This window comes from Sapajus apella, unplaced genomic scaffold (genome assembly GCF_009761245.1).
Source record: "Sapajus apella isolate SASKATOON/1434 unplaced genomic scaffold, GSC_monkey_1.0 scaffold28, whole genome shotgun sequence".
NCBI lineage: Eukaryota > Metazoa > Chordata > Mammalia > Primates > Cebidae > Sapajus > Sapajus apella.
In genome coordinates, this window is record NW_022436968.1 from 11,589,913 (window position 1) to 11,602,604 (window position 12,692).

Consider the following 12,692-nt stretch of genomic DNA (forward strand, 5'->3'; position numbering starts at 1 on the left):
CAAAAAGCCCCCAAGCACAAGTGTTGATTTCCCTTGATATACTTACTTTGCATTGTCACTCAAAACACTGTTAAGAGAAGCCTTTTTATTTTTTAAACCAGAAAACAAAATGAAGCTCATGTGACCAGATTCTGAGAAATAAACTCTGAAAACATTTTAAGCCATAACTTATTTCAAATGAATAGGAAAAATAATGATTTTTGCTTACATCATGCAGAGATAAGCATTCATTTGTTATGCAGAAGAAAATTACATGCAGTGTGTTTACAGTTAACATCTTGAGGCAAATGTTCACTTAAATTCACAATGCCTCCATTGGCCTTACACCAAAAGAGAAATACACTTTAAGAGTTTACTTCAATTTGCTCATTAACTATGATTTACCCTTTTCTACCATATTATAACTAGATTTTAAAGAATATCACACAAAGCTTCTTAAAATATGGTATACATTCTGAGATATCTTTATCAAGCAACCATATCAGCAGAGAAGTGATAAACTGTTAAACTTTCTTTTTTGCCCCAAATTATGTGTCATAAAGGAAAATTAATACCACTTCTGTCCTTCTAGACGTTACAAGATTCTTTTGCATTAAATGTGGTGGAGCAAAAAAGTAAAGCTGGATAAAAGAGAGACAATGATTCTAAGGCACACTGAGTATAGGGAATTTTAAAATAAAGACATTTACAGTTGGCTGCTTTACAACATAGTTTAACTTTTTTTGGTGAGAATCACTGACACGGTTAACAGCATAAACAGGTTGACTTATTTTCCATAGTATGTTGTTTCCAACTAGCTTCCAGTCTTGCCTCCACGCCCAAAGTTCAGGCAAGCCTAGGTAATCCTGTCTTAGCCAATGGACAGGATGTATTTGAAAATGAGAAAAATGGGTTTAAATTAGGAAGCAAAGTACTTTGTTATGGCCGAAATGGTTTTAAATGGAGCAAATGGTTGTAAATAATGAATAACAAAGCAACTATTTTGGGACATTATGGCTTAAAATACTATTTACTTTGAACTTCACAAATAAACACAGCTGTATTATTTTGAAAAAGCAATGAAAGGCATGCACCTCTACTAGCAGATTTAGCACTTCTGACCAAGTAAGACACCAACTTCTTTAAAAATATGCTTCATGCACTGTACTGGATTTTTTTAAGATGTAAATTTTAATGCATTATTTCTTTTTTGAACTTGAACAGGAACCAGAATGGGATGATCCAGAAGATGACCTGTGGCGTCTTTCGGATGACCGTGATCTTGTTTGCCTTTTTTTGCAATCTCCAGATGAAGAAGATCTAGAACAAATTCTCTTTCTGTTCCTCTCAGGAGAAGACGATGAACTTGAATAAGGTATTTTTCGTGGGGAAGAAGAGCCCCTGTGGGACCTGGAGCTGGATCTTGATTTCAACCCATGAGATCTCGAACATTCTCTGGAACTGGAATGAGATCTTGACTGCGAACTGGAAGAACTTCTTGAACGGGACCTGGACCTAGACCTTGAACTTGAGGGGGAGGATGAGCATGATGAAGATTGTGAATGTAAAGATCGAGACTTTCAGCAACTTCGTCTATTACATTTCTTTTTATTAGTACCTTCTTCTTCACTGGCATCAAGATTATATATTGAGAGATCAGCATCATCTTCATCCTCATCTAATTTATATTTAGAAAGATCTTCACACTCAGCCTCTTCTTCTTGCTCTGATTCTTTATCTTCTACTTCCTTTAATATAGATGCAGGACCAGTTGTTTTTCCTCCGTATTTTTTCTTTTTATGTCCAAACTCATCATATTCACCATCAGATTCTTCTCTTTCTATATATTCAACATTTTCTCTTTCATTAAAACCACCACCATATCCTGTTCTTTCTAATTTAGCAAACTTTGGAGTATTACACATATTACACTCTGATCTTCTGGCCCAATTCACATTGCTGCAAGTTTTACACTGCCAGTCATTAGCGTTAAACAGGCCTCGGCTCTTTTCTGCAAGTGTCTTTCCTATCTCAGTGCCCCCAGCTTCCATCATCTTGGCCTCAGTTGTTTTCTCCCGACCACATCGATTTCTACTGGTTCTTCTAGCAAAGTTTACATTTCCACATCTTCTGTCAGGGCAAATCCAGTCCCCGTCACTGACTCGGAAATTCTTGGTCATCTTGAACGCCACCAGCACAGCCACTCACAGCTATGTCTTCCAGATAGACATTTTTGTAATGACCTTTAAAGAGAGAGCATCTTTCTAACACTTAACAATCCTGAGATTTAAATAAATAAAAAATAAACGCTCCTTTAAATCTAATCTAAATCTCTTAAGGTACAATGGTATGATAGCATTCAGGTTTTGTTTTATTTCATATTGTGTCACTAATTTTCATAAATGATACATTTGAGGGCTATGGTGATGAAAGTAAAATTTCATATGTATATGGCTTTATATTTCCAAATATTTAATACTGCCTCTTAAAAATAGCAGATCGGCCGTGCGCGGTGGCTCACGCCTGTAATCCCAGCACTTTGGGAGGCCGAGGCGGGTGGATCACGAGGTCAAGAGATCAAGACCATCCTGGTCAACATGGTGAAGCCCCGTCTCTACTAAAAATACAAAAATTCAGCTGGGCATGGTGGCGTGTGCCTGTAATCCCAGCTACTCAGGAGGCTGAGGCAGGAGAATTGCCTGAACCCAGGAGGCGGAGGTTGCAGTGCGCCAAGATCGCGCCATTGCACTCCAGCCTGGGTAACAAGACCGAAACTCCGTCCCAAAAAAAAAAAAAAAATAGCAGATCATTGGATAAGGTGATATAGACAAACAGCATGAACTAAGCTTCCCGCACAACCTGCTGTTACATAAAACCTGGAGGAAGTAATTCTAAAAGAAACTTTGTATCATATAAATATTTACATTTAGTGGTAGAAGTGAAATCTGAATTATTTAAGTAAAAGATAGAACTGAGTAATGACTAAAGAATAATTTTTTTCTCCATCATATAAGATGTGGATAAATTTCTCTTTTAAAGAGATTATATAACTGAATTATAGTCAATTTCTAAAAGTACTGTGTTTTCATGAAGATGTGTTCTACAGAGACTAAAATTTTAGTAGGCAATTAAACACTTTTTCTTAAGCTTAAATCTCTTTGAGTCTGTATTGCTTGATATTTACAGCTTAAATCCCCCAGATTTGCACATTCCAGAGTCAGTACTAATTTTTTTTAACTCTTTTAAGGCTTATAGCTGTTCCTTTTTTTTATTATTTTAAGTTCTGGGGTACAAGTACAGAACGTGCAAGTTTGCTACATAGTTATACACATGTCATGGTGGTTTGCTGCATCCATCACCCCGTCATCTATATTAAGTATTTTACACTGTTGGTGGGAGTGTAAATTAGTTCAATCATTGTGGAAGACAGTGTGGCAATTCCTCAAGGATCTAAAAATAGAAATGCCATTTGACCAACAATCCCATTACTGGGTATATACCCAAAGGATTATAAATCATTCTATTATAAAGACACATGCCCATGTATGTTTATTGTGGCATTGTTCAGTACTGTTTTTCTAAAACCACTGATAGGTCTTTTGCTACAATAATGAAAATGTACTTTTTTCAAAATTCCTTGTCTATGCTTCTGCCATCATTTCCAAAGTTACTCCCATCAGAGATGCAGAAAAGTGACAAAGCTGGTGATAAGTAGATATCATGGCTTTCCAAGAAAAATTTATGCAAGGCTTCAGAGGACCTAAAAATTCCTACAGGTTGTTTTCATTTACCATTAAAAAAAAGAATCAGAGCAATTCCTAGGGTCACGGCACACATTGGTTGTTCAAAGGCCTTCTCTCGATTCTGTGATAGTCGAAAATCTCATGTGAAATCTTTGCCTGGATGAATGGACCCCCAAAAGGAGTGGATAAAATTCAAGGGATCAGTAAATGCAGATTGCAAAAATTTACATTTATATTTTTACTGACCTCTGACTGAAACAGCACTTCCTGAAAAATTGAGTATTGACAACAAACCATAATGAAATTAAAACCTCTGTGACTTTTTCATCATTAGCAATCATAGCTATTTCTATATTACATTATAGGTGTTGTAGATATCCCAAAACATATGTTCATTTATGTGCATCTCTGTTTTAAAGTATGGTAGTTATTAGAACAGAGCTAGATAGTAGTATTTATCATATTAATAAATAAGTACTATGTCACAACTTTTAAATCTTGTAATGGCTATATTTCAATATAGTTGACTTATTTTATAATTGTATGGGTTTTATGTATTTAAAATCTAATCTGAAAAAAACTGACTTCTGGCATTACAGTATGAGGACCTTCATTTCACTCATAAAATTGGTAAAATTATAAAAAATCATTCAGAGACTGGAAACGGTCTAATGGGCAAACAGAAAATGAAGAAACATCAAGAAAATCTGCCAAAATTCTGTAAGAAAGGCAAGAGTCTGTGGTATTTGAACCGAGACTTCTGCCTTCCTTTCTCCTCCCAGATCAGCAACTCCAGATTGCTGCACCAAAGACACAGGGACACCTTTCTGCCCTGTGCAAAAGCTTTCTTCCCAGAAAGACCAGGACTTCAGCATTTCTCACCTTACTTCCGGTGGTTTATTGCTGAGGCTAAATTCCATTTGAGGGTTGATGGGAGATGAGGGCTCCCTTTTTCCCTCAATGGTGGAATAAATGCTCTACTTCTGACATGGTGCACTGGAAATATTGAGACCCCAGTAGTCTTTTCTCCAACTCTTCTGATGGTAGTTCTGTGCCAGGAGAAGTAAGCTCAGAAGACCTTAGCCTGCTGACTCCCCTCCACTGAGCACTCAGATCCTAGAGAGGAGATGCCACTCAGAAAAAAGCTTACATTGCCCAACCTTGAGCTCCAGAGGTCCTGTTTAGGCATTTCACCTGTGGGGAGAAACAGGTCATTTAAAAAAACAGCTCCTAATTTCTTCCCAAAGAAATCAACTGCATTTGAGACAGAATCTGGAAACATTATAACCTAAGAGGACTCTCAGGAACAGTAAAGGTTGTGATGAGATTATGCAAAACAAAGAACAGACAGTAAAAAGAAGGAAGAAAAATGAACAGAGCCTCAGAGGAATGTGGGCACCAATAGCGCACCAACACCCACATAAATGAATCTGGCACTTTGGGGAGTACCAGAAAGAGAGAAGAGATAGAGAGGATAAGAAAAAATATTTAAAGAAATAATGGCTGAATATTTCCCAAAAATTATTGGAAAATAACAAAGTACATATCCAGGAAGCTCAGCAAACTCTAAGCAAGTGAAATATGAAGACATTCACAAATATATCATAGTAAAGATGCTGAATGTCAAGGAGAAAATCTTGAAATAAGCAAGAGAAAAAAGTATTTTGGGAAGGTGTTAATGTTCCTGACTTCCATGGGAGCCAATGCTCAGAATGAGTTCAGGAACCTCACATATAGTCATCTAGAATAAATTAGTTGGCCACAGAAGATAATTGGGGGAACAGGTGGTAATCTCAGTTCTCAACAAGAGTTCATCAAAATGATGCAGAAGTAAAATGGAATCAACCCAAATGCCCAACAATGTTAGACTGGATAAAGAAAATATGGCACATATACATCATGAAATACTATGCAGCTACAACAAAGAATGAATTCATGTCCTTTGCAGGCACATAGATGAAGCTGGAAACCATCATTCTCAGCAAATTAACACAGGAACAGAAAACCAAACACCAGATGTTCTCACTCATAAGTGGAAGTTGAAGAATGAAACCATATGGGCACAGGGAGAAAAACATCACACAGAAGGGCCTGTCAGTGAGTGAGGGGCAAGGGGAGGGATAGAATTAAGAGAAATACCTACTGTAGATGACAGGTTGATGGGTGCAGAAAACCACCATGGCATGTATATACCTATATAACAAACCTGCACATTCTGCACATGTATCCCAGAATGCAAAGTATTTACCAAAAAAAAGTCTGTGATCAAAAAAAGAAAAATGAAGAGAGCGCTAGGTTAAACAAAATTAAAAAGGTTTTGTTACTGTAAGACTTGTCGCCTTATAATGCTAACTGAATCCCTAGATGTAGGTAAAAATTACAGCATTTCCCAAACAATTTTGACCATGAAAGGCTTTTTTGGAGTACATCTAAAGGTTCAAAGTTTGAAGAGCACTTTGGGAAACACTGGCATGAAGTTAATAAAAGTGAGGGATATTGATCACTGCTGGAGTCAATTGGCATTTTTGTTTCCTATATGTCTGTATCAGGGACTACTTTCTCTTGAAGGTATGTAAGATAGATAACTATCCATATTTTCAAAGACAACCTAGGTGAAAGGCTGTCTGAGGTTTCTGGTAATGTTGCTTGCCAAGACCATAAATTTAAGCCACCCTGAGGGTGACTGTGCCCTAGCCTGACTTTTTTGATTTTTAGATCACATTCTGTTAAAAATCTTTAGACTCTACATTAATGAGTGCAGAAAAGAACAACCACTGCTAACGGGCTTCTTCTGTGCATGGAAAATTCCTTCCCATCCCTGTTTCTAGTCTTAGATTCTGGTTTATAATAACAGCCTATCAAAATGTTGCATGCAGCTTCAAAAAAAGTAGTCATCATATGCGAGCTATACTTAACATCAAATGCCAAGGCAGATTTTTCAGCAGCTGAAGCCTGGAGCACAGCCAGTTCACAGCACTGAGGCTCCGCTCACTGCAACTCACCATCAGAGGGGGTATATTAGAGAATGATGGACCCCAGCCAGATGTAAAGAAGCTGTGGCTCAGCAGCTTGAGTCAGGTAACAGCACACAAGGAAGACTGAAGGAACAGTGTAAAGGCACAGATAGACAACTTCAAGAAACATAATATTACTGCTTCCTGTCAGAAAAATGGCAATAGCAGCAGCTAGGCCAATCTTAGTGTGCCATTCAAAGGTGAAGTGGCTATTATTCTTTATGGAAACACGGTCTCTAACAGAAAGCAGTGATTCATAAAAAGATGCAAACAGAGAAACAGATGAAGACTCACTATGGAAATGACCTAAGTCTTACCAAGGGCATCATCAAACACAAATACTTTATGGAGAAAACATCGTTCCAGTATATTTTATATGGCTGTTGAACTTTGCTCCTCTATTCTTTCAAACAGTTGTGCAAGCTTGTAAGTTTCTAAATTAAGGTCCAATCTGGCTGAAATACTTAGAATGGTTTCTGTTTTCCTGACCAAAATAATCATATTGTATTTTTCCTATTCAGAGGGCCTTGAATAATCAAGTAAATGAGTGTGGGGACAGACACTGTACTTTCCTAGAATGTTGTATACAAGTTAGTGAGCATTAAATACCGGCTTGTTAATAGAGTCATGAAAGAATCGAGTAGAAGCCTATCCATGTTCTCTGGTGGCCTTCCTATAAGCAGGCAACTTTCTGAATAGAAAAAGGAGAAAGTGACAGAAAAAGCTAATGCATGCATAAGACAGAACCATAAGACAGACAAATAACTACCAGGAACAGCAAAAACAAACAGATTTCAAGGAGCCAGAGCAATTTTGCATAAAGGATGGAGTGGAAAGCAGGCGGATAAGCACCATAGATAGAAAAATATTTTGAACCAACCAAGACAGTTGATGGGTCCCAAGATCCATAGCTTAAAAAAAAAAAAAAAAAAAAATCAATGGGAAATCAGGGCCCAAGGATTGTACCAAAAATCTATAAAAACTGCAAGAGCCCACCTATCAAACTGACATTTAAAAAAATAAAATATCATATCCCATCTTGACAAATTCAAAAGTACAGCCATTTTTACACAGTGTTTGTGGGACTGCATATTGCTACACTGATTTAGGAGAAGAATTTGGTAATATGTTTTAAATCTTTTTAAATGTTCACATTCTTTGCCCATACATTTCTACTTCTAAAATTTTTTTCTACCCAAATCCCAATTTGTTTAAAGAAAAAGTATGTATGGGTGCCTTAAGGATGACCGGAGGAACTGACTACAAAATATCAAGTGGTTCTCTCTAGGTATTAAGATAGCATTGCAAATGTTTATCCTCTGTTTCTTCTCTTCTCTGTTTTCTTTGGAATCTTCCATGAAAAGCAGATACCAATTCTATAATACATAAAGCAAAATATACTTAAATAACAAAAGGGAAATAGAGTAGAGGCACACAGAAGTGTCAGGAAAACTTGATGACAGCTTTATGTTTTTTCTAGGTTATTCTATCGTTCCACGGAGGCAAGAGCTAATTTTAGAAAGATTGCTTCAGATCCTACAGTTAGGAACCCATAAAGGGAGACTACTAACTGAAGTGAAGAATGCAGAGACTGAACACCGACAACCTCTCCTGAAAGAAAAGAAATCCAAAGCCAACAACCCTCAGTTTAATACAAATAAAGCCTCTACGTCTGTCACTCACTAAGAAATATAGAGAAACTTAGATACAACTGAAGGATACCAGCGTAATATAGACCAGGAATCAAAAAAGAGAATAATACTTTCCTGCTCTTCCATGCCTCTTCCAAAAGCACTCCACATCTAATACATGACATCTTTCAAGCAAGGCGAGGAAAGTTGTTTTATAAGATCAAGAACAAAATTATGCTAATTTTTGTTAATCCAGTGATATTTGTTCTCCTAACTGTATGTAATGCCAACGGGGACAGAGGCCACAGCTTGTTATTGTATTTTCAGTGTTTCGCACAGCATTTGGCTCAAGGAAAGTTTGATGAGTGAATGAATGAATAACAATTTGAATACTTTCAGTAAGACCCTACAATCAACCCATTTAATCAAAAGACGGCTGGTAATTAAAACTAATTAGCCAAATTTCTTTGAAAAAATATACAAATATACAAAATCAATTCATTGGAATTTTTACAATTTCATTCTTACTAATATTCAAGTTAAATTCAGATTCGACCCCAATTCCTCAGGCTCCTAATGCAACTATCATAAACATACTAGTTACTATACATCTCTAGGTATTTGTGGGCCTTATGTTTTATGATTGAGTCACTGAGAAGAAATATTTAGTTAGTTGACCTACAGCGAATTTAACAAGAGCATGACACACATCAGCAGTATCACACGAGAATGAAATTGGTGCTGACTGGGTTGACAGCCTTTATTGTGGGACAGTGAGGGACCTGAGGGCCTGTATTGTGAATGAGAATGACAGCATTTTAGAAAGACCTGATGCAAATTCTTTGACAGGTCATATAGTCACATTTAAAAGTATTCTTGCTGCTGTCACACATCATCACTTTTTAAAAATGTCAAACCCATTTTACACTACATAAAAAGCACTAAAGAAAATTTTACTTGTGGTGAAATATTAAATAACAAATTAAAAATGATCTAAATTTCAAATCCAGACCATGATTTAAATAAATAGTGACCTCTATTGTTCTCATGCTTGGGCTTTAAAAAATGACCAAACTCTTTTTTTTTTTTTTTTTTTAGCAAATGTATTATATTGAATTTAAACGTTTCAATTATTTAGCAATTACATACTTTAGGGGTGTGTTCCATGGTTCTCAAAAGGGGCTAGTGGTCAAATTCATTCTGGATTGAGTGCGTTTATTCATTGCCTTTCTAGGTTCTTACCTTCATTTTCTATAAAACTAGGCTATTCCCTTGTTGATTCTCAGACTAAAATGAGTCAAATGCTCTTAATATTATCATCACACTTTCCTGAAATCTGCTGAGTACCTCTCTGAACCTCCATTCAGTGCCTTCTACTAGACCTTTTTAACACTATGTCTGCCTGCCTACTTGTTGGGACACAACCTATTACCTGTTTAACAACAGAAAAAGCTCTCCTTGAACGTAACCATTGGCAATCACTGCACTGGAAACTACATATATTATTTCTAATTCTCACCACCATTCAACAAGGTAGGCATCACCATTTTACCAGTAAAGACTCTGAGTTTGAAAGAGCTGAGCAATTTATCCTGGAAGATGATGTACAGTAAAAGCACATGGCCTTGAAAATGAACAAATCAAAGGGGTCCTACTGTTAACTAGGTATATGATCTTGAGCACATTAATTCAGCCTTTCTAAGCCTCAATTTTCTCATAAGTAAAACAAGAACAATTAAATAGTGTATAACAGGGAGTTTGGGGGGAACATGCACCCGTGTGGAGCTGAACCTGCTGTTGTCAGGCCGTATAATTTTTCTTTACTGCTTAAGGGAAAAGAAAATCCTAGTAAACTTATGATTGCTATTTTCAAAATGCATTGATAACAACCACTGTATTCTTTTGTGTAACATTCCTCTGCTTCTCTCAGAGAGAATGAATAACATCCTTTAAATCCGACACTCTATTTTAGGCATACTTTGTCCTATGACATATGCAATGTTTTAAATGTTTGTCCCCTGCAGAACCTATGTTGAAATTTAACCCACAAAGTAGCTGTATTGAGAGGTAGGGACTTTAAGAAGCGATTGGGTCATGAGGGCTTTGCCTCCATGAATGGGTGAATCCATTCATGAATTATTAGATTAATAGGTTATCACAGGAGTAGACTGATGACTTTATAAGAGGAAGAGAGACCTCAGCAAGCACTATCAGCCCCCTCAGCATGAGATGCTCTGCACAGCTTTAAGACCACCAGCAAGAAGGCCCTCACCAGATTTATACCCTCAACTTTAGCCTTCCCAGCCTCCAGAATGGTAAAAATAAAAAAAATGAATAAAAAATGTCTCCTCATAAATGACCCAGTTTCAGGTATTCTGTTACAAGCCATGGAAAATAGACTAAGCCTACCAATTGCCTCAATCTATCTAAGCTAAACCTTGCTCTTTTTTAAGGCATTCCAATTTGCCCTTATTTGAAAAAAAGGGCAAATATGATTAAGACCTAGAGGGTCTTCAGAAGATTTCTTCAACAATCACACCCTCTGCCTCTGTGGTTTTACAACCACAAGGGCTGTAAAAAGTTGCTGGAAAAGGATGCCCCAGATATTCTCCACAATAGTCCAGCAATAAATTTTTATATTGCCCTCTAATTTTCCATTGTAAACATTAGCATTTAACGCAAGCTCCACACAGGATCTTCAGACTCTTGAAATCTTGAAATCTTTCACTTTCTGGCAGAGAGCTGAAAGCAAGCTTTGAGCATTGCATTTAAAATAGGAAACAAAAGGTCACATGAAACTTTTTGACCAGTTTTTATCTGTTGGCATCCTGATATTTACTTCTCTTTGCAATTAAAAGGATTACAGTCTAGCCCAGAGAGGAGAGTCACCTGAAAACTTTAGGAGATCCTAAAGCAGAATGGCAAACCAAAATAATAAAAGCCTGCTCTTTGAGATGGAAAATATCAAATCAGAAATATGATTCTACTTTTTGGAAATAAGTCAGCTTTAATAAAAGTAAATTCTGAGAAAGCCACATGAACTTTTTATTTAGCCAGAGGCCCTGGAGTATACTGTCTCTAGCCCAGAAATTCACAATACCATTTTGGATTACCAAGTTCATTGTTAAACTGAATTATGATCATTCAACTAGTTTTAATACTCTCCCCTCTTTTCTTCCTCATCGGCATTGAAGTTTCTTAGTATTCAAGGCCCAAGAAGATAAAAGCACTCTCAGATTTCTATAGAGCTTTCTTTATATTACTCTATATATGTTAAAAATACATACTAAAATATATTAAAGTGTGTATATCTATATACACATACATATGTGATGGGGTTTGTGTGTTTGTTGTGTTTGTGTGTGTATGTACAGTTATATATACATACAACTGTGTTGTGGGGAATTTTGACCTTTGTAAAATATGAAGTCATAAGACATGACTGGTGTCAAAAATATTGATAGATTTAAATTGTACCTGCTGCAAATAATTTAAAATATATATGAATGTTCATACACTGTCATGGGGTGGGGGTCTAGGGGAGGGATAGCATTAGGAGAAATAGCTAATGTGGATGACACGGTGATGGGTGAAGCAAACCACCATGTCACATGTATAATTACATAATAAACCTGCATGTTCCACATATGTACCCCAGAACTTGAAGTATAATATATAAATATATATATATATATGAATGTGCCATTTTGTGTGTTTTTCTTTCTACTTTTCCCACATATCTATATCTTATTTTCTCTAAAAGCATAAAAATTGGTATCATTTCTGCTGTTTAAAAAGTAAAACACTTTGAGATTCTCTCCATTGCAATAACTTGTAAGAAATTTGTATTTTTAAAAGTGCTCCTATTTCTGCCCCTAAAGAAACACATGTTTTTATCTTTGGCAATAATGCTTAACTCATTGAGTTGTAAAACTTATATGACATGTGTGTAAAATACTTAGCATTCAATAAATAATTACCATGATTTGCCTAATACTCCATCACCTCCCCAGTAAATAAGTAATGAAATATACCCAGGCTCTGTTGTATCAACTGTCACTTGGGAAAATCAATTTACTTTTGGTTGCTCAAGTTTCCTTGCCTATAAAAGGAGATAAAAATAGTATCTGCCACACAGAGTTGCTAAATTAAACACGTTAAGGTACCTGTGGCATACAGAACAATGTCTGGTATGTACTAAAGCTCACATGTCATACCATTGTCATTATTATCTTTCCAGGCAGGACTTTAAAACATATGCCCATTGTATTAGTCAGGGGTCTTTAAACGGACAGAATTAATAGGATAGATGTATATATGAAGAG

The 12,692-nt window shown here is 36.4% G+C and overlaps 1 pseudogene; it reads right to left on the minus strand.

Moving 5' to 3' along the window:
* Window positions 1-400: 400 nt before the first annotated feature.
* Window positions 401-2,210, minus strand: LOC116561063 (annotated as a pseudogene).
* Window positions 2,211-12,692: the final 10,482 nt, after the last annotated feature.